This window comes from Schistocerca gregaria, chromosome 4, assembly GCF_023897955.1.
Source record: "Schistocerca gregaria isolate iqSchGreg1 chromosome 4, iqSchGreg1.2, whole genome shotgun sequence".
Classification (NCBI taxonomy): domain Eukaryota; kingdom Metazoa; phylum Arthropoda; class Insecta; order Orthoptera; family Acrididae; genus Schistocerca; species Schistocerca gregaria.
In genome coordinates this window covers 560,810,841-560,834,019 of record NC_064923.1, presented here as the reverse complement: position 1 = coordinate 560,834,019, position 23,179 = coordinate 560,810,841, and positions in this window count along the sequence as shown.

The following is a 23,179-nucleotide window of genomic DNA, read 5'->3' as shown; positions in this document are numbered from 1 at the left end:
AGACAACAACCATCTGCACGAACAGTTCGATGACGTTTGCAGCAGCACGGACTATCAGCTCGGAGACCATGGCTGCGGTTACCCTTGACGCTGCATCACAGTCAGGAGCGACTACGATGGTGTACTCAAACACGAACCTGGGTGCACCAATGGCAAAACGTCATCTTTTCCGATGAATCCAGGTTCTGTTTACAGCATCATGATAGTCGCATCCCTGTGTGGCGACATCGCGATGAACGCATATTGGAAGCGTGTATACGTCATCGCCATACTGGCGTATCACCCGGCGAAATGGTGTGGGGTGTCATTGGTTACACGTCTCGGTCACCTCTTGTTCTCACTGACGGCACTTTGAACAGTGGACGTTACATTTCAGATGAGTTACGACCCACGGCTCTGCCCTTCAATCGATCCCTGCGAAACCCTACATTTCAGCAGAATAATGCACGACCGCGTGTGCAGGTCCTGTACGGGCCTTTCTGGATACCGAAAATGTTCTACTGCTGCCCTGGCCACCACATTCTCCAGATCTATCACCAATTGAAAACGTCTGGTCAATGGTGACCGAGCAAGTGGCAAGTCACAATACGCCAGTCACTACTTTTGATGAACTGTGGTATCGTGTTGAAGCTGCATGGGCAGCTGTACCTGTCACGCCATTCAAGCTCTATTTGACTCAATGCCCAGGTTTATCAAGGCTGTTATTACGGCCAGAGGTGGTTGTTCTCGGTACTGATTTCTCAAGATCTATGCACCCAAATTGCGTGAAAATGTAATCACATGTCAGTCTAGTATAATATGTTTGTCCAGTGAATACCCGTTTATCATCTGAATTTCTTCTTGGTGTAGCAATTTTAATGACCAGTAGTGTATATGTAGTATATTGAGTTTCAATCTGCGATATTAGGATTTAAAAAAAAAAACTTTTTTCTCTACTCATAAGCCGGACGTGGTGGCCGTGCGGTTCTAGGCGCTGCAGTCCGAAACCGCAGGACTGTTACGGTCGCAGTTTCGAATCTTGCCTCGGGCATGGATGTGTGTCATGTCCTTAGGTTAGTTAGGTTTAAGTAGTTCTAAGTTCTAGGGGACTGATGACCTAATATGTTAAGTCCCATCGTGTTCAGAGCCATTTGAACCATTTGAACCTACTCATAACGCTATAGTGAAAATGTACAGAATATGCTATGTAGCATGTAGCAAGTGCTATGTAGCATAGCACCGCGGAAAGGCGGTTAGCCAACCAAGTTACCTTCAGCTTGCATGGGGTGGACTTTGCTCGGCTTGGATGGGAGTAACTCAGCCTGGCCGTTCGGCTGATTACGTGCGGCAGCTTGTCTGCCTGGGTAGTTTAGCTGAAAATTTGAATGTGCCCGTCTCTGAGCGCATTTCGTAACCACGCAGTCGCAAACAGGTCATTTACAGACCCATGGTTCCTAAAAATTTTCTGTTTCTGATACTGTATTCCTTCATGGAACAGACGGATGGCGTCGCTATGTTTTCCTGCCATTCATTAAGGCCGAGACTGACGCATAGGAAAAATCTTGAGAAACTGGAACATCTCGGTAATTTACACACCTACACGGAAGATTCAAGATCATCTAAATTCGGCCAAGGATGCTCACCAACCGTCCGTGGGGAACTCTTTCTGTAACTTCATTTATGTCGCACCTAAAAATCATCATCACTTTCACCTTTGATTTTTGTTGGCGGAATGTTTTCGGACTCAAGAGGATCGAAACTTTTCCTTTGTGTCGACTGAAATCTCGTATCTAGGTTTCATCGAGTACAACCACCCTTTTCAGAAACTCTTCTCCTTCTGTTCGATTACCTTGGAGCAATTCTTTAGAGATTTTTTTGCGACCTGCTTTGTGCCCTCCACTCAGACTATGTGGATGCCACCTGGCAGCAGCTTTTGTCATTTTTTTTCAGTTACGTTTCTGTAAACTGAACTGACATTGTTTTCTCATATACAATCACCTCACAAGCTTGTTTTATCTTTTCTGAAAATGTTGTTAACGAATACCTAAGAGGTGTTGTCTGTTGTAGTTGATGGCCTTTCACTTCTTGGATTGTCCTCAGAGATCACCCTTTCTTCATGGAGACGAGCACACCACCGTGATACTGTGCTACTTCCACTATTCTATTCCCACACACCTCTCTCTAAGAGTTGTAAATTTCCGTTCCGTTCTCTCCTCGCTGGGGCTTCATTCTGATGTATGAGTGCTGGTCACTACGTGTAATCTGAGTTACTCGGTTTCAGCGTCCATTATAAATCTGAATTACTCGCGGACCGGCAAACACATACATGACTGTCATGCCTAAAGTCTCGCTCAGAACTGACATGAATTTCAACTTGACTTTTGTAATGGCCCTCTTACTTTAGAAAAAGAGACGTTGAAAGCAGCTGAGGAACTGTGTTATTTGGGCAACAACACTTATGACGGCAGATGCAAAGAGCATATGGAGTGCACACTGGCAATAGCAAGAAAAGTGGTTCTGGAAAAAAGCGGAATTTGTTAAGATGGAATATAAATTTAACCGTTGGTAAAAATTTTCTCAGAATGTTTGTCTGAGTACAGTGTTATGTGGAAATGTAGCGTGAACGACGACCATTAGAGGCAAGAAGACAATAGGAGCTTTAGAAATACTGTGTTTAAGAACTCTGCAAAGAAGTAGACGGGCAGAATGAAAAACTATTGAAGGTGTGCGGAATCGAGTTGGAAAAAGAAGAGCTTTGTGGTAAAACTTTAGTTAATTAAAGATTTGTATTGATACGGCATTTCTAGAAGCGTCTTGGAACATTAAATGTCATAAAGAAGGAAGTCTGGACAAGATTGGAGCGATAGCAGAGAGAGACACTAAGTACAGTAAGCATGTTCAGACAGTAGTAGGACACAGTTGTTTCCAGAATTGAAGAGGCTTGTTCAGGACAGACTCGCGTGGAGAGCTGCATCAAATCAAACCAGTCCTCGGACAGAGGTCTGTACCAATAACATTCGCCCCCCATGTGTAGCGCACCTGTACGATCGCCGTTGTAGATTCTTCAATGAGATATGACGGCACGTTCAATCAGTTTCCCATGGCCTGGAATTATCTGGCAGCTATTAGCGTCACGCTATCTGATTAAGAAACCGCGATGGTCTTGACACTTTCATGAGGACGTTTACCTTTCTGTTACAGTTTCGAAATATGTACTCTTCGAGTGGATAGCAAATAACAGGCTCTGCGTCACATAACGCCCGAAGTAGCGAGGCGATTCATTATCCTGTGAGATGGACAGACTTTTTACGTAACCATGCCTGTTGCTGCGTCTTGATACTACCGATGTTCTCAATACATCCATTGCTATTCGCTCCAAAGACGCAAGCCACATAACTTGGATATTCAGAACTGGAGACTGTTTCTAATCTACCTGAACAACATGTTTACGGTCATCGATGGATTTTGGTAGAACTGTCCCGATACTGTGGCTTACCCTGATTGCGACCTGAAGCTGTTGTCTTTTGGACTGAAACAGTGTGTTGCGCCAGCGTTACCCCTCTCCCCACACGAAAACATCCTCAGCCGTCACATGTGTGTAACGTGTGCGATGTGCAATCAGAATGCATCACCTCATGAAGCTTTGGACCTACTCCTCACTGTCATTGGAGTGTAACAACGTTTACTGCAACCCGTCGGTGTAAGTGACCTTTTGCCATTTTGGGACTTACAATGGCGGTATTCCTACACCCAAGCTAATCTCTGTACACGCGTGAAGTACATGTGTTTTTGGCATGTCTCCTATGGGACGAACTTTGCAATATTCTCCGACCATCAGCGAAAAGATTGAGATGCGGCTGAAGTATGTGCTAAGTCATTGGCGTGTAACATGGACACCAACGGTCCTAAGAGGGGACTTCAAACGGTAAGTTACACATTATTATGGCTGGCCAAGTAACTTTCATTTAACGCGGACTGCACTTCACGGTGATACTGACACCAAGTCTCTGTAAACATCAGTCGGGAGGTTCTACCAGTCGATCAGTTCCTCGGCCACAGAAATCCGCTCCATGGTCAAGAAGCTGTGTGAACGTCCCTACCGTTGTGTAACTCTTCCCCCTCACATGTTCTTTCAGCTTGCCGGCAAGACGACCTGGACATTTTCGTCTGTGGTGGATATCGATATCCTACCTTCCCGAACAGTGTCGCCCACATTTGTGTGGCCTTCATAAAATTATTGGCACTAATTCACTGTAACTGTACACGACACTGCATTTGGTTGGTACGCCACCAGAATATCGCGGGGAATCTACATAATCAAAAAAGTACTGCATCACCTCGGTTCCGAGAGATCCGGAACCTGTACAGAAAATTGGGATAGTGCTCAACACAAACATCACTTCCCCTCTTTTTATTGCTGAGGAAAGTCACCCATCGCAGGTTGTACCACCATACAGAGAGATCTTCAGAGGTGCTGGTCCAGATTGCTGTACACACCGGTACCTCTAATAACCAGTAGCATGTCATCTTGCATCGATGTACACCTTTTGTTCGTCGTGGCATACTATCCACAAGTTTATCAAAGCACTCCTCAACGGCGATTCGGGGTAGATCCTTCAGAGTGGTTAGTGGGTCGTTCATAAAAAGCCCTCTTCAATCTATCCCAGGCAGGTTTGATAGGGTTCGTGTCTGGAGAACATGCTGGCAGCTCTAGTCGAGTGATGTCGTTGTCCTGAAATAAGTCATTCACAGGATATGCACGATGGGGGCGCGCACTGCTGCCATGAAGTCGAATATCTCGCCAATATGCTACCGATATGGCTGCAGAAAGAAAACTGGCGTTCTACTGATCGGAGCGTGGAATGTCAGATCCCTTAATCGGGCACGTAGGTTGAAACATTTAAAAATGGAAATGGATAGGTTACAGTTAGATATAGTGGGAATTAGTGAAGTTCAGTGGCAGGAGGAACAAGACTTCTGGTCAGGTGACTACAGGGTTATAAACACAAAATCAAATAGGGGTAATGCAGGAGTAGGTTTAATAATGAACAGGAAAATAGGAATGCGGGTAAGCTACTACAAACAGCATAGTGAACGCATTATTGTGGCCAAGATAGATACGAAGCCCACACCTACTACAGTAGTACAAGTTTATATGCCAACTAGCTCTGCAGATGACGAAGAAATTGAAGAAATGTATGATGAAATAAAAGAAATTATTCAGATAGTAAAGGGTGATGAAAATTTAATAGTCATGGGTGACTGGAATTCGGCAGTAGGAAAAGGGAGAGAAGGAAACGTAGTAGGTGAATATGGATTGGGGCTAAGAAATGAAAGAGGAACCCGCCTGGTAGAATTTTGCACAGAGCACAACTTAATCATAGCTAATACTTGGTTTAAGAATCATGAAAGAAGGTTGTATACATGGAAGAACCCTGGAGATACTAAAAGGTATCAGATAGATTGTATAATGGTAAGACAGAGATTTAGGAACCAGGTTTTAAATTGCAAGACATTTCCAGGGGCAGATGTGGACTCTGACTACAATCTATTGGTTATGACCTGTAGATTAAAACTGAAGAAACTGCAAAAAGGAGGGAACTTAAGGAGATATGACCTGGATAAACTGAAAGAACCAGAGGTTGTACAGAATTTCAGGGAGAGCGTAAGGGAACAATTGACAGGAATGGGGGAAACAAATACAGTAGAAGAAGAATGGGTAGCTTTGAGGGATGAAGTAGTGAAGGTAGCAGATAATCAAGTAAGTAAAAAGACGAGGGCTAGTAGAAATCCTTGGGTAACAGAAGAAATATTGAATTTAATTGATGAAAGGAGAAAATATAAAAATGCAGTAAATGAAGCAGGCCAAAAGGAATACAAACGTGTCAAAAATGAGATCGACAGGAAGTGCAAAATGGCTAAGCAGGGATGGCTAGAGGACAAATGTGAGGATGTAGAGGCTTATCTCTCTAGGGGTAAGATAGATACTACCTACAGGAAAATTAAAGAGACCTTTGGAGATAACAGAACCACTTGTATGAACATCAAGAGCTCAGATGGAAACCCAGTTGTAAGCAAAGAAGGGAAAGCAGAAAGGTGGAAGGAGTATATAGAGGGTCTATACAAGGGCGATGTACTTGAGGACAATATTATGGAATTGGAAGAGGAAGATGAAATGGGAGATTCTGCTTGAAGAATCTGACAGAGCACAGAAAGACCAGAGTCGAAACAAGGCGCTGGGAGTAGACAACATTCCCTTAAAACTACTGACAGCCTTGGGAGCGCCAGTCGTGACAAAACTCTACCATCTGGTGAGCAACATGTATGATACAGGCGAAATACCCTCAGACTTCAAGAAGAATATAATAATTTCAATCCCAAAGAAAGCAGGTGTTGACAGATGTGAAAATTACCAAACTATCAGTTTAATAAGTCACTGCTTCAAAATACTAAAGCGAATTCTTTACAGACGAATGGAAAAACTAGTAGAATCCGACCTCGGGGAAGATCAGTTTGGATTCCGTAGAAATGCTGGAACACGTGCGGCAATACTGTCCCTACGACTTACCTTAGAAGCTAGATTAAGGAAGGGCAAACCTACGTTTCTAGCATTTGTAGACTTAGAGAAAGCTTTTGACAATGTTGATTGGAACACTCTCTGTCATATTCTGAAGGTAGCAGGGGTAAAATACAGGGAGCGAAAGGCTATTAACAATTTGTACAGAAACCAGATGGCAGTTATAAGAGTCGAGGGACATGAAAGGGAAGCAGTTGTTAGGAAGGGAGTAAGACAGGGTTGTAGCCTCTCCCCGATGTTATTCAATCTGTATATTGAGCAAGCAGTAAAGGAAACGAAAGAAAAATTCGGAGTAGGTATTAAAATCCATGGAGAAGAAATAAAAACTTTGAGGTTCGCCGATGACATCGTAATTCTGTCAGAGACAGCAAAGGACTTGGAAGAGCAGTAGAATGGAATGGATAGTGTCTTGAAAGGAGGATATAAGATGAAGATGAACAAAAGCAAAACTAGGATAATGGAATGTAGTCGAATTAAGTCGGGTGCTGCTGAGGGAATTAGATTAGGAAATGAGATACTTAAAGTAGTAAAGGAGTTTTGCTATTTGGGGAGCAAAATAACTGATGATGGTCGAAGTAGAGAGGATATAAAATGTAGACTGGTAATGGCAAGGAAAGCGTTTCTGAAGAAGAGAAATTTGTTAACATCGAGTATAGATTTACGTGTCAGGAAGTCATTTCTGAAAGTATTTGTATGGAGTGTAGCCATGTATGGAAGTGAAACATAGACGATAAATTGTTTGGACAAGAAGAGAATAGAAGCTTTCGAAATGTGGTGCTACTGAAGACTGCTGAAGATTAGATGGGTAGACCACATAGCTAATGAGGAAGTATTGAATAGGATTGGGGAGAAGAGGATTTTGTGGCACAACTTGACAAGAAGAAGGAATCGGTTGGTAGGACATGTTGTGAGGCATCAAGGGATGACCAATTTAGTATTGGAGAGCAGTGTGGAGGGTAAAAATCGTAGAGGGAGACCAAGAGATGAATACACTAAGCAGATTCAGAAGGATGTAGGTTGCAGTAGGTACTGGGAGATGAAGAAGCTTGCACAGGATAGAGTAGTATGGAGAGCTGCATCAAACCAGTCTCAGGACTGAAGACCACAAGGACAACAATGGCTGCATTATCGGTCGGAGGATGGCATTTACGTGTCGTACAGCCGTTACGGTGCCTTCCATGACCATTAACGGCGTACGTCTACCCCACATAATGCCACCCCAAAACAGCAGGAAACATCCACCTTACTGCACTCGCTGGACAGTGTGTCTAAGGCGCTCACTCTGACCGGGTTGCCTCCAAACACGTCTCCTACGATTGTCTAGTTGAAGGTATATGCGACACTGATCGGTGAGGAGAACGTGGTGCCAGTCCTGAGTGGTCCATTCGGTATGTTGTTGGGTCCATCTGTACCGAGTTGCATGGTGTCGTAGTTGCAGAGATGGACCTCGCTTTGGACGTCGGGAGTGAAGTTGAGAATCATGCAGCCTATTGCACACAGTTTAAATCGTAACACGACGTTCTGTGGCTGCACGAAAAGCATTATTAAACAAGGTGGCGTTGCTATCAGGGTTCCTCCGGACCATGATCCGTAGGTAGCGGTCGTCCACTGCAGTTGTAGCCCTTGGGCAGCCTGAGCAAGGCATGTCATCGACATTTCCTGTCTCTCTCTGTATCTGCTGCATGTCCGAACAACATCGTTTCGGTTCACTCCAAGATGCGCGTACACTTCCCTTGTTGAGAGCACTTCTTGGCACAAAGTAATAATGCGGCATGCATGGTTGTTTACTTCTGTGGGCGTGTTTTGTGACATCTCTGAAGAACCAAATGGACTGTGTCTCTGATACAGTATCCATGGTCAGCGTCTATCTTCAGGAGTTTGGGGAAATGGGGGGATGCAAAACTTTATATGATGTGTGTATGTGAAATTTAGACGTTAAGGCTCATACTGTCTCCGCGTACTTTAACTCGGAGTACGTCTGCAGTTGCAGTTTCATTCTGTGATGTCCATGTTATCCTTACCGCAATAGAACTGTGCCTGCACGAAAAATCCGGAACATGTACTCTATTCAGATATTACACCACTCTTGTTGCGGAGTGTCCCCCAACCAGCTAGAGATTTTGGCAATGTAACGCTCCAATTGGACACAATTTGGTAAGTTATCCCTCAGCAGGACATCCAGCAACTCTCCAATCAGTTCCAAGACGAATAACTGCCTGCATAATGGTCACAGGCGGATCAACACGTTATTGACTTGCTGAACTTCAGAAGTTCTTTCTTATGAAATTTTGATCATTTTTTTTCTGCACTTGTGCAGCATATCTACCAACTTCCGTCCCTTTCGGAAAATTCCTTTGTGGTGCGTTATTTTTTGTGTTTTATAATATGCCCCTATTGGCGAATGGGCGCTGGACAAAAATTGTTGCATCTATTTCGTCAGGATATTTTTTATCACAAAAACCTGGCAAAGGTCTTATGAGTCAGTTTGATTTCGTGTATCAACGGGAAGGAGCATGATTTGAGTCTCACACAATTGCTTACTTTCGGGTCCCTATTCTGGTTACCAAGGTCATATAAGGTCTAAGGTAAAGTATGTTTAAGTGTGGAAATAATTGACCCAAAAAATCAGCATAAAACTTCAGAGAGACGCCATTGGTTCATTGGCATTTATTTACCTTTAGCAATTTATAAATAGAAAAAAGGCAATGTAGGCTTGCCGCGTATCTGCTTTGTAGGGACCTGCAGTCGACGTTTTAGTCGCGATGAGAGCAGTGAGTTCCCCATGGAGTAAGACGTCACCACTCCTGCGATCTGGTTTCCCGATGTAGAAAGCCACGGTCACTCACGAAACACCAGGAACTCCTCTTGTTCTCAGACACGATCGTAACGTAAAGATTAAGGGAATTGTATGTGGCGTTGAGTCATCAGACAGCACCCATACTGGACATTACCCAACAAAGGAAATCACTAATTCTGACAGCACCCACAGGCTGCAATTATAGTTGGTTGGTTGGTTGGTTTGGGGAAGGAGACCAGACAGCGTGGTCATCGGTCTCATCGGATTAGGGAAGGATGGGGAAGGAAGTCGGCCGTGCCCTTTCAGAGGAACCATCCCGGCATTTGTGCAATTATAGTGTGGCACGTTATTATAGTAATAAGAATAGTAGTGGTGCTAGTAGTGGAACTACAGGGTGTCCAGAAAAGGACTCCCTGATTTCAAAATTAAATATCTCGAATACAAAGATCGATAGAGGAATGCAGTAAACGGTATGTTTATTGTGAAAGCTGTCAGAAGTTTATACAGCAGTTTGAAATAATAGTTACAAAAGCTGCTAGCAGATGGAGCTGTAGGCTGTACAGCTCATATCAACAAACATAAGTGAAATAATCGTATGAAAACAATCTTTGCAAACAATCACATCACAATGTTTTCGAAATGTTCACCATTGGCACTACAGAGGTGGCGCAAACGAAGAATGAAATTCGCCATTACATTTCGTAGTGTCTCAACCGAAATGGATTCACATGCCACAGAGATCGCCGATTCAAGCTCGTCCAGCGTGGCGGGATGCTTCGGGTAGACCATGTCTTTCACTGTGCCCCGAAAAAAATGTCACAGAGAGTCAAATCCGGCGAATATGGAGGCCAATCCATGCCTGCACCAGTAAATTTTGGATATTCCAAAGCAATGACTCGATTCCCGAAGTATTCCTCACGAAAGCGAAACACTTGTTCAGTCCGATGTGGTCGGGCTCCATCTTGCATAAACCATTCAGTACCCGGTAGATCCTCTAACGCCTGCTGTGTGGCGACAAATTGTTCCAAATTTGCAACGTAACGGGCACCAGTGACCGTTTCTCGAATGAAAAAAGGGCTAATAATGCCTCTTCTGCATACTGCAGCCCACACAGTAACTTTAGGAGAATACAGGGGTTTCGCTTCACACCATTATGCCTTTTCGGAACCCCAAAATCGCCAGTTCTGCTTATTCACGTATCCGTTCAGGTGGAAGTGTGCTTCATCTGTAAACCAGATGCAGCCAACATCAAATCCTTCACTATCAATCATTGTGAGCATCTGATTAGCAAAGGCAACCCTTTGTTGCACAGCTCGTACGGATGAGGCCTGGTGCGTTTGAATTTGGAATGGAAACATGTGTAGGCTCTTTCTCAGTATTTTCTGCGTGCTGTAACGCTTCAAACTAGTCTCAGATGCAATTCTACGGACGGATGACATTGGATTTCGCTGAATAATTCCAGAAACGGTGGCGATTTTTTCAGGCGTAACTGCGGTTTGCTTGCGGCCAACATGCCCCACTAGATCATCAGTTACGCTGCTTGTTCGTTGAAATTTTGGGAAGAGCGTACGAATGGTTTTCGCATCGGGTCCTTTTGGAACATTAAATCGTGCTTGAAAACTTCGCCTTGTTGCCGTAGGACTCTCTCCTAACCTGTGGTACTCTAGCACCAGAAAAACGCGTTGTTCAATGGAGTAAATTGTTTTAATCTCTTCCTTCGGTACGCTAACCTCCTTTCACGTTTCAGTAGTGGAACTGATTGCTCTGGGCTTCGGATCACTAATTATACTAGGCATTACGTGTGGCAATTACAGCGCCATCTCTTAGCAGCTTTTGTAACTATTATTTCAAACTGCTGTGTTAACTTCTTACAGCTTTCACAATAAACATACGGTTTACTGCATAGCTCTATCGATCTTTGTTTTCGAGATATTTAATTTTGAAATCAGGTAGTCCTTTTCTGGACACCCTGTATGAGGAAGAAAATCAGGTTTGTTTTAAGTACTCGGTCGTGAGCCATAGGGTTTGAAACTGGACATGGTGGGTTGATGCTTGTCACGAATACCTAATTTAAGGCGACAAAGACTGCGAGAAGTATTCATGAGAATGGTCGGACGTACGGACGTGTTCTGGATGGCCAGCCGGCCGGTGTGGCCGTGCGGTTCTAGGCGATTGAGTCTGGAACTGCGTGACCGCTACGGTCGCAGGTTCGAATCCTGCCTCGGGCATGGATGTGTGTGATGTTCTTAGGTTATGTCCACAGATGTTATGTCCCATAGTGATCAGAGCCATTTGAACCATTTTTTGTAACATTTTTCAGTCCATTTTGTTCCGTGATCCATTTGTTTATTTTACTTTATTTCCCAACAGACATCTCTCGAATACTCACTTAGTAGCTCTCAGTTGTTTAATTGAATATGATTTTAAAATTGCTTTCAAAAACGCTATTTAGTTTACCTAAAGTACAGCAGCCCATTTTTACTCGTCAGTTGATTTCTTTCTTGTCCATCCAGTGAGTGGCTTTAATTGCCCCAAATACAAAACCGGAATATTTATTTCTCATCATTATTAAGTTGTACAATTTTCTTTCCAGGCTTTTGACGTCATTAATTCATACTAATGAAAAATTATTTTCAGGTCTTCTCTCAGACTTCCTCTATCAGATTCTGTCATTCTTTGTTAAAGTTTATCTCCAGTAGGAGCAAATAGCGCAATACTTTTGCATTATCGCATATTCGCCCTTCGTTTACCCAATTCCTGACACTGAAAACATATTCTACGACTACTGAGAATAGTTTTGCTGACATGGAACAACCTTATCTGCTTTCTCTGAAAGTTCTGAATTTACTGCAATCCTGATAGAGTGGGAGCTTCAGCACTGATGTATCCTGAATTGCCTACAGATGGTTGGTCACAACGGAACGTAGTAGAACTAAGTTGATAGCGGAAGCAGCCGGCAGTTTCATCACGCTTGGCGGGGTGAAAGTGGTGCAGGGAGTTGATACCTGGTAGAAAACTGAGAAGTCCTCAAGAAAACATTATTAATCCAGCATACATGTTATTAGAGAAGCATCTACAACAATCGTGGTGTCTCCGGGAGGCAGTGGGTGAGAAGGCGCTGACCGAAGCCAGCGGTCTGCGTCGTTCGGCGGCTTGCGGCGACTCCAGCTACTCGGCAAAACTGATCCAAAACATAATGGTGGCCTTGCATTACGTTCATCAATTATCTGACACATAGTGAATTAGTCCCTTGCTTCTCAAGAACATATTCGGTAGAAATTGTCTAAAACTTCCTCAAAATATATTAATTCAGACGTAGAAGTATCTCGTGCGCACTACTACATCATATAATTTTGTTCATTAGATGCCAATGATTCATTCTGCTGCACACATCCCTAAGGCATCTTGTTCCTTGGCTTGATTAAGATCCAATGTGTTTTCTATACTACTCCTAATGTTCTACATTATGAGATGAAGTTCAAAGGTTTACATTCTTTTTATGTTTGTCTCCTTTCTTGGAAATTAGAATAATTACAACAGCGTTCCGACTATGAGAAATTTTCTTCTTTTGCAAACATATTGTAGCACATGTACTAAACCTTTGTATATTACTTCTTTCCCCTGGATCAAAAATTTGTATCGTAACGTTATGATCTCCAGGTGACTTTCGATCTTCCAACCTTTGTGTATTACTTCTTTCCCCTGGATCAAAAATTTGTATCGTAACGTTATGATCTCCAGGTGACTTTCGATCTTCCAACCTCCTTGTACACCTCACGTGACATTTTACACGGAATGTAAAAATTTCATCTCCTGATTTCCAATCTTTTGCAATGCAACGATAAAAATTGCAAAAAATCTTGAAATATCATGTTATTTTTTTCCTCCCGCAAGTGACTTTGCCATCCGGCTTCTTTACTAATTAAAAGTTTTTATTTATTTCTTTTTATATTTTTATTGCTCTCAACTGTTTTGGTAATCAGATTTTTCGGTACACTAGCACAGAAGGTTTGTGGGTGTATACCTGTGTCGTATCTTAAAATAACTGTCACTGGATGAACAAATCCGAAGTTTTGGCCACAGTTGCAGTGTCATTCCTCTGTGTCTGCAAGCGGCTATCAGGTTACAGATTCAAGAAACTTTCATCTCAAATGGTTCGGGCCGCTGAACGCTTTCATTGATCTCTCATATCAATGACCTTCTCTTTAGTAGTTCCTCTGTTACACCTTAGGTTTCTTTCTGTTGACAAAAAGGTGGTAGAAATGAAATCATGAAATTAAGTTTTAATTAATTTAGTTGCTGATGGATGAACAGTATACTAGTTGGTTTCATATTTTTTCGCTTTCTTGATATTCTAAGCTAACAAACCGGAAGTACAAAAACGCTTGCACCATAGTTACGTTTTAAAACTTCCGACTATATACTTTCCAACTTTGGGGCCATAACGTAATGACGAAATTGTGATCCAAGCATGATTACAAGTTAGAAACTTTAGTTTTAACGAATTTATTCACTGGTGAAACGACAGTACGTCAGAGACACTTTACAGACAACAAAAACATTGCCAGTCGTTGTAAAGAACAAGAACTACAAGAAGAGCAATACAGAATCGCAGTTCTTCCTGCTCTGTATCAATGCTGAATAACTATGGTATACAGCTTTACATATTTCCAGTCCTGGTGACAAGTTTTCAAAATTTTATTTGCACTAAGATTTTGTAAAATAGTGAACTAACTGATTTTCTGTAGCAATGTACTTGACATATATTTCCCTCTCTAAACTTAAGTTCTAATAAATGAAAAGCCCAAGTTTGCTTTTTTTCAACAATATTACTTTTATTGTTAACCGGTTTTCGGCTTACAAGGCCATCTTCAGACATTTTAACCGGTTAACAATAAAAGTAATATTGTAGAACTAAAGCAGAGTGATGCTTTTCATTTATTATAACGTTGTACTACCAAGAACAGAGGGAATATTCTAATAAATTAAACATAAGTTTGTAGTAAACTTACCATCTATGTGTATTAGTATTAAAATTTCCATTTTTAACGAGGGGCAATACAGGAATGACTGTCATCGTCAATTATAAGACTACCTTTTTCAAAATTGTTAGGTTATGGAAAACGTTCTCTTACCCCAACTAATTTACAAATCTACAACACAAGTTTTCGGTGATATACTGTGATTCCTGTGGATCAATTTGAAAAAAGAAAAAAATGAGATAATTAACAGCAAAGCTTATATCAAGTGGTTTTGTCTGAGTTACATAAAGCAAACATCCTATCACTTCTCTGTAAAGCACTTTTTCATTCAATCTCTCATCACCCTTAACTTCTCTGTAATAAATTACAAGGTTGTATTAATTGGTTTCCATTCATTTATATCAGACCTCATCATCCGATTTTCCAACTAATTTTCTGACTCAAAATTACCGATACTTGCCTCTTATCTATCTTAATTTCAAAGAACAGCTCGAGTATCCCAAATCTTTCACTTGAAATTCACTTCTTGAATCTAATTTGAATTATTCAATTTCGTCTTACCTCCTAAAATGGTAATATCATTTAGATGTAGCAAAACATAAATCTCAGTGTTTACGTTCCTGAACATGTATAGACACCCATCAGCACCGATTTCAGAACGGCATAGATCTTTAACAATCCTTAAATTCGTAGACCTTGATGCCTCCTTTAAGCCATAAATTGCTTTGTTTCGCTTATCTACAGCACCTTGTTCTACATTACATCCAACAAACTTTAAATCGCAAACATGGGAAAACGTCAAGAGGAGTTTCGAACCTCAGGAAGACGAAACTGTTTTGCCTGGTATCGAGTGTTTAAAAGTCTTGCCATTATGAAGAAAGGTGTTGTTCTGTAATTGTGAAAGAAGGGGGTGATTTTCATTTTAGTGTGAATGCCAGTCAAATAATATCAGCTACGGAATTAGAAAATAATTATGCTACAGATGAAGGTGTACCTCAGTTGTCTGCAGTTGAGCAGGCAGAACTGGAAACAATGTTTCAAGAAATGTAAGTATGAGATCTAGTGTAAACTTCGACAGCAATCCAGTGAAAGGTTTTAGTGATACTAATGTGACTTACGTTAGTCAATTTGAGGTAATGAGCAAGAAACAATGGAAGTATGAGCCAAAAGTGGATGGTGTCTGCTAAGAGGAGGTAGCAATTCAAAAAAGTGGAACAGAAAGTGAACAAGAAGTGTTTGTGCACTGAAAGGAAAAATGAAAACCAATTTTGTGGGCGTAAGCAAAACTTTGTGTGAAATAAATAAAACTAAGGAACGGCAGTTCGGTAGTCTTCATAAGAAAATCTACCAACAGTCTAGAAGGATCAGTGGCTTAGTTGTTGACGTCAAAAAGATGAAATTTAAAATTAATAGAAAAACAAGACACCAGACTGCTGAACTAAAGCAAATGTTTATCAAGTTAGAATAAGTGTAGGCAGCCCACAAAAAATGAAAATGTCAACACAGTTTATTAATAAGATGACTGAAACTGTGTGGCAGATTAAAACAACGCGTCGGACCGAGCGCCGAAACCAGCTGATACAGCACTTGACAACGAAAGGCATAGGTCACGCGTTCGAGTCTTGATCCGGCACACAGTTTTAAATTGCCGGAAACTGTTGAAAATCTGCGTAGGTTGTGACACCACATTGCCAACGGCTGTGTCCAGGTGGATACACTGGTCCCTTCCATATCACCAAAGCTAAGCAGAGTCAGTGTTGGAATGGGTAACTGCCTGGGTATTCTGTTCGCCGTTGACAGTTTTTCCTTTGCCTTTGCGACAGAGAGGACAGGTGTAGTGGTGTAAAGGCCCCGATTATCAGTCTGCTCCAATGTTGCGGATTAAATTCCAAACCTCCCTGCAGCGGATGCGACGCTATTTGATGGTGACCCATCCATCATATGAAGACTGTAAGTTCGGTGGCCCCCTTGATTCTTTCTGAGAGTAGTGGGCTGTGTGCCGAATTTCATCCTCCCCATTTCCAATGCAAACATAACACTACATAGACTCACATACTTTTACAGTTATCTGCACTCTTAACAGATACACTTACACACACAGCGTTCATACTTCACAAAGGAAAGGTGCATGTCGGCACAGAGGATAGTGAAAGCCTTTCTAATTAGGTGTCTGAACAAGCCCTTCATGGTGTGCTAGTCATTCATGCCATATGACTTTACTTTATTTCTAACAACACGATAAATCAGAATTGATATAAAGACATGTAGTTTGAAAATAGTTCCTCACCTGGAGAAAAAAGATTCTGTATCAAGATATCAGGGAAATCGCTAAATCTCACACCTTGTTAAGTTGAAAACGGCCATCATGATTGATGAGATCTTCCGCCAAAGCTATTTGTTGCAATTAGTCTTTTTGGCGTAGCGCCCTACATCGCTCTTCTAGAAGTCTGTTAATAGCAGGCAGCCAGGTACTTATGATGAGCCACAGCTCCTTCGTGGCAGATATACAAGTATCTTACTACCATCTAGCTGAGTGCTACCAGTTATATATAATTTTCATCGTATGATATAGCGTTTTCTGATAATTATTGCTAATTTCATGTGTTTTGTTGTAAGAACGCATAAGGGATGAATGTGATGCGATGTGGTATGAGAATATTTACATTTCTATTAACTAGGCTTGTGATACCGAGGAAATTTGTATCTGGGTAGTGGGAGTAAGTCGTATACAGTAGGATAAATCAGTAATACGTAATTCACCATTTACTACTTGCGGAAACATGAAACATACTCCGGTAATTCGGTACAGAGGGGATTATTTTGTTATTTGCTGGTTTTCTGAGGTTGTTTACTGAATGAATTACATTAAAAGATACTATTGTTGTGAGAAGTCCAAAGTAAAACATGAGGGCTATCGTGGTTTAGAACTGATAGCTGATTGGCTATGATAGATCTCTACCAATCAGAAATGAGAGCATTCACTAGTGTTTGCTGCTCTAGATCTTTACTTTTAGGTCCAGAAGGCATTCGGGGCTCAGGCATCGAGACGGTCGCACGTGTTTAGACTGAGTTTTGAAAATATTTTTAATTTTGCAAAATTGTAGTCTAGCAGAAGCCATGGAATGTCAGGTAGTATATGTGGATGAACGATGTGACAACTCCGAAATTTTTTGTGTGAGAATAACTTAAATAAGCATGGGGTGTGTGCACAAGGCATGACCGGGACCTCATTGTTCAAAGTTCCCGAAATGTAGAATAACAACAGAGCGTTCTATTTCACCGAAAATCAGTACGTAAATTGTTCGGTAACAGGTTAGCCGAATACGAGGACGTGGCTAATGAGAATGTAATTGTTGAAATGGCAATTTCAGATAAGATCAGATTTGGGGGTTAATTTGTTCCTAAGAAGTGACAATGTTTTGAAATTTTCAAACATCTTTCTGTCGTTGAACAACTAGTGTAACCCGGTAGTAGGAAATATTCGATGCATCCTGCAGATACGGTTAGTTCGACTGGTTCAGCTACAGACTTTCAAGTTGAGAAACTCTACTCATTTTCTAACAGGGTAGACGTGTGCTGAGGAACATAACTGAAGGATGAGTGGACACTGTCTGTAGGAGAAGCACAATGTGCCGCGGCACCTAGTTCTTTGAAGATAATGCTCTTGGTTCTCTGGAATTTCCAATCGAAGCGTATCTATCACTGTATTTCACCAAATCCATGTTTCCACAGCCTCTGCCTGCAAGTTCAGACGTAACATCATCTGATGGCCTAAGCAGTTCAGAAGCTAGCGTTGAAGACGAAAAATTGGTTCCATTAGTTGTTAAATATTTCATGAGGTACATGCTTCACTCCTTAGTGTCTTTTGTATACAATTGTGGTCCCTTCAGTCCTACCACTCTACTTTCCTTTTTGTTCAGTACATAAACTTTCACAACGTTCTAAAAGACTTGAAAAAAGGGAGGTAGGAAAAGGGATAAAATAAGTCATATCCAGACAGCAGCAAATATTGCTCCAACATCACTGCAGCGTATATGCAAACTGCATCTGTTGTCACCACAAAACAAAAATAAATAAAAATTAAAGAAACATTAATATAAATGAATGAAGTGCGCTCATGGTTTCAAGCCAGTTATTTCGAGGATCAACACATTAATGTGGAATCCAAACTACGGTACTCTACGGTACTATAAGGAATTTTTCAAACACTCTGAGCAGTGTCAGAGGTGCAGTGAAGGCAAGACTCAGAAAAAACCGGCCATAGCATAATTTTTTATATTGGTGACTACGATTAATGTGTGACAGGCATGTTCTTAGATTCGTCAAGGTAACTGATACTATTGATCACAGGATTCCATGAAATAAACCACAATAACTAGGAAAAGAATTGTAGCAAACGACTAGTAACGTAGTAGATAGGCACAAGTGTAGAGATACAAAAAGCCTTGAATATGGCTAAAAGTTAAACGAAACACTTGTCACAATTATAACTCACTAATAGAGGAGGTCCTCAGGACACAATTTTAAGACTAGTACTCTTTTTGTTAAATGACTTTACCAATAAACAGATAACACTCAAGAAATAAGGAAACTTATAACATAAAATACAAATGAAACACTCAAGGGAGTTTGATCAACGTGCAATAAAGGTACATTAAACATAAAGAAAACAAATGGCATGAATTTCACTTTGAAGAATCGAACTGACACCTAATTTTTCAAGTAGATGTCTCCTCTATATACCAAACACGAAATTTCTACTAATAAGTTATGAACGACGCAATGTACTGTCCCCTGTAGGGTCTTCTAAAATCCCTAGTCAATAACGAATAAAAGAAAGCGTGTTTATGTATTTAAATGTGCTATGAATGACGAAATAAGACTTTTGAAACGAGAAAAAACTACATTACTAGTGGTTTTGAACTTAAAAATATTAATAATAAATAGTAATATAACATAATAAAATGACAGTACAATAATATAGTTAATACTAAGACTAACAAAGACTTTGAGTGTATCATTCATGGAATTTCTGTATAATTGTGGGATAAAGACTTGGATGAATAAAATGATCACTGGGTGACAGCACTCAAGCCTACGAACACTTTTGTACGCGTTTCTTTTCTAAACATAGCATTTTGTGAATTGTACGTACGTTTTTTACACAATGTGTGCATAAAAAGGGTTCGTCCTTTTACTCTCATTTCTTACCTCTCTCCCAATGTCAATATTATTCAGTGGAAATAATTATTTATTGCTAGAATTTAAGTTTTATCGTTGGCCGTCTGCCTTTCTCTAATCGTAACGGAGCACTGGCAGCGATTACGCCAAATATAATTATTCGCATGATTTTCGGGCATTTCGCACAAGAAAACAAAAAAATTTATCAGTATGCTTTGCTATCAGGAAAAGAAAATACTTTTTTCAAAGAAATTTTCATTAAATATACACGACGAACCCAAAGATAATTAATAATAATGTGAGACTCAAGCTTGTTTATTTTATTCAAATCATAATTAACAGTGAAAGGCCAATGATTAACTGGGAACTTAGGTAACAATGAGAATAACAGTGCACCTACGCAGGTGATAACATTGAGTCTCTCTCTGCAACAGTATTTATTTATCGGAAACTTAATTTCTATAGTTTTAAACAGACCACACGTATTTTTGAGCTAGCTGCGTGCGTTGAGAACACAAGTAAACTGTTATAATCCAGTTTAGTACCGTTACTCAGAAGTATTCGCCTACGTAGAAACAATGACGATATTATCCGCTGCTACGAGTGTGCGAAACATACGCGACATCACGAAACATAAATATTTTCATACACGATTCCAAACATAACAAATCGATAGCCTCCATTAAAACAAGGAGAAAGAACAGAAACAGAGAGAGGGGGACGATATGGCAACGTGCCACAAATACTTTATAAATGTTTTAGTTTAGTGCCATAACTGGTTTTTCGACAACCAGGCCCATCTTTAGATGCCTAATATGTTTTGACCAACAACATGTTGTCTGCTTCACACTGCACAAGAATATTTAAGTATTTAGTGCCACTTTATAAGTTGCTTCATTCATAAAAGTACGCTAAAGCACTTGGATTTTTATATATGATTCAAAATAGTTCTGTTGTCTTTCATTAGTTCCTGTAGATGGCCATTTATTTTGTTGTGGTCCATGTGCTTATCTAGCACGTTGTATATTTTTCTGAAATCCGCCACAGTACACTTCAGAATATTCTTAAAACGAGTGTTGAGCATCAGAAATGTGCTATATCCTTGACATTTTACTTATAATGAGAAAACCATTATTAAGCAGAGATACAAAAGCATCATCCACTAAATATTGACCAAGGATGCAAACACAGTACAGATGATATCTGGGATGTGGAAAATGTAACACAGAAAAATTTTTGCACTCTAAGAGTAAACCTAATATTAAAAGAGTAGGACAAATTGTTTTTGGTTTTAGTAAATTTTTCTTGTTACTGTCAGTGGAAATTATTGACACAATACTTTACAGGCAACTGATATATTATAAATAAACATGTATGTACACACATTCATATATACAGATGTTTGCTTATCATTCCAGTATATAAGTTAATATTAGGAAACACAAAATTAAAAAGTTGGAGGGTAGTAACACATTTGATCATGGTGGTTTATATTTATACAATTGTACACTGGCATCTCAAACTGCAGTGGTGAGACTGTTTAGTGGTGTCTGATTTCTTTGAACAGCTGAAGGAAATTATATACAATATGTTTGTTGGCTACCTCCAGAAGCTCATTTAGAATGTACTAAGGTGAGCTGAGGGTGTAAATACATAGTTATAGTTCCTCTAAGAGGTCCATTTTCTTGCATTTGTTAGTGGCGTGCAATATCTCTAAGTTGTCATTAATGTTAGAAACAGTCATCAATCTGATTAATTTGAATGGTAATTGCAGACTTATTTAAATTTTAGTACAAAGCATCCATGTGTTCACAATATCTTGTACTCAAGCTTCTGTCAACCTGTCCAAGTTAAAAGGTGTAACAATTTTCACATTTAATCTTGTAGTTTCCTGATGTTTCTGAGCCTAGGCTGGTGGTTGTGGTGAGCTCCTGATGGAAATTGTAACGAAATTGTGCCTAGTTATGGGATGAAAGCAGATAGGTCCTTTTCTGCTGCTGGTTGTGAATTTACTGCAGATGATGTACTATCTAATTTCCTCATACAAGTGTTCAATTATTTATGGTTAATAGCCATTACTATTAGCTACAGTTTTGATGATAATGATTTTTTTCTCCTTGGCAGATGAACTGAGGCGAACTGTAACTATACAGTTTAACATCGAAATGATATACAGGTAAGCCGTTTTTTTCTCTATAGGATGGCGTAAAGAATTGTTTTAATTACATCTGTGGTGGTTGGCTCGCTTTTAATTAGTTTTTATTCTAGGACCAATAAAAGTGATACCCTCTTCTGCCTGATGCTCAAGAGAATTTGATATTGCGATGCATGTTACTTGTGGCATTTGCAAATAATTCCACTTCATCTACTGCACCACTACAAAAGAAGATTGTGTCATCTACATACATTTTGTAAAAAATCAGTTTATCTTTTAAATGAGCAATGGACCTGAAAAATTTATTTCACAAATCGTTACTGTAAATATCAGCTAAAAGTCCTGTGAGACTGGTTCCCACTGCAGGGCTGTTTGGCTGCATACGGATTTTCTTGTTGAATGGGAAGTAGTTACGTGCTAGAATTAATTTTAACACTTCTATTAGTTTGTATATTTCGGAGTATAAGGGTGTTTCGTTATTAATTTGTATTTAATTATTTCATAAGTTACATGAACAGATAAATTTGTGCACAGGTTTATAATATTCATAGGTGCAAATCTGGCACTGTCTGGTGTGTGTGTATCACTTACAATATTAATAAACTGTTTGGGATTTCTGATAGAGAAATTGTCTTCAAATACGTAAAAACTACTGAGGAAAACCTTAAGCGTCTTAGAAATATAACAGTCGGATGTAATGGACACTGAGGTTTATGATTCTTTGGTTGAGATCTGAGTTTAGGAGGGGCAAGGTTCATGACTGAACTATGTTAAACATTAGCATTTAATAAAAGGTAGGTGGAATTTTTAATTAATTTCCGAAGCTGAGCTTGATAATTAGGTGTGGGATCAGTCTTCAGTACTTTAATGTTGTTTTGAATCAGAATTTTAAGGTTTTGTCGATGTCATATTCTTCATAAATAACTAATGCAGCGATACTTTTATCGGCTTTAACAACAAGGATATTGTTATATGTAAATTGTTTATTAATGATAGCAAGTATTTTTGAATCAGTTTTCCCAGATCTAAGTGTTGATTGTAGATTTATAGCATTGATTTTAGTGGCTTTTGAACTTAAAATATTTTGTTCACTTGCGATTAGTTTGTCAATGTCACGTGCGAGTTTTGTGCTGACAACTAATTCGTCGATATTTTTGTCATTAAATTTTGCTACAGCGTTATGTCTCAGACCTATATTTAGTAAAACCAAGTTCAGCCTCCATCAAGTAGAATGCTGGCAGAGTCTGCTGTTCTATCATAAAGCGCAAATTCTGTGGTGAAGGGGGGGTGTCAATAGGATAAAGTGTTAATTTTGAAGTAACTGACTGAATTTTTTTAATGTTTCATGGAGATAATTAGCTGTTTTTGGTTATTTTTCAATTAATGTTAAGTAAGATGTACATGTCGGCTGTAGGATGCATCTGGTTACTACGTTCAAGATTTTGTTTGTATATTTACCGGTTTAGTATGTCTTTTTCCTTGTAGAGGTACCTAATTTCAGTTTTTAT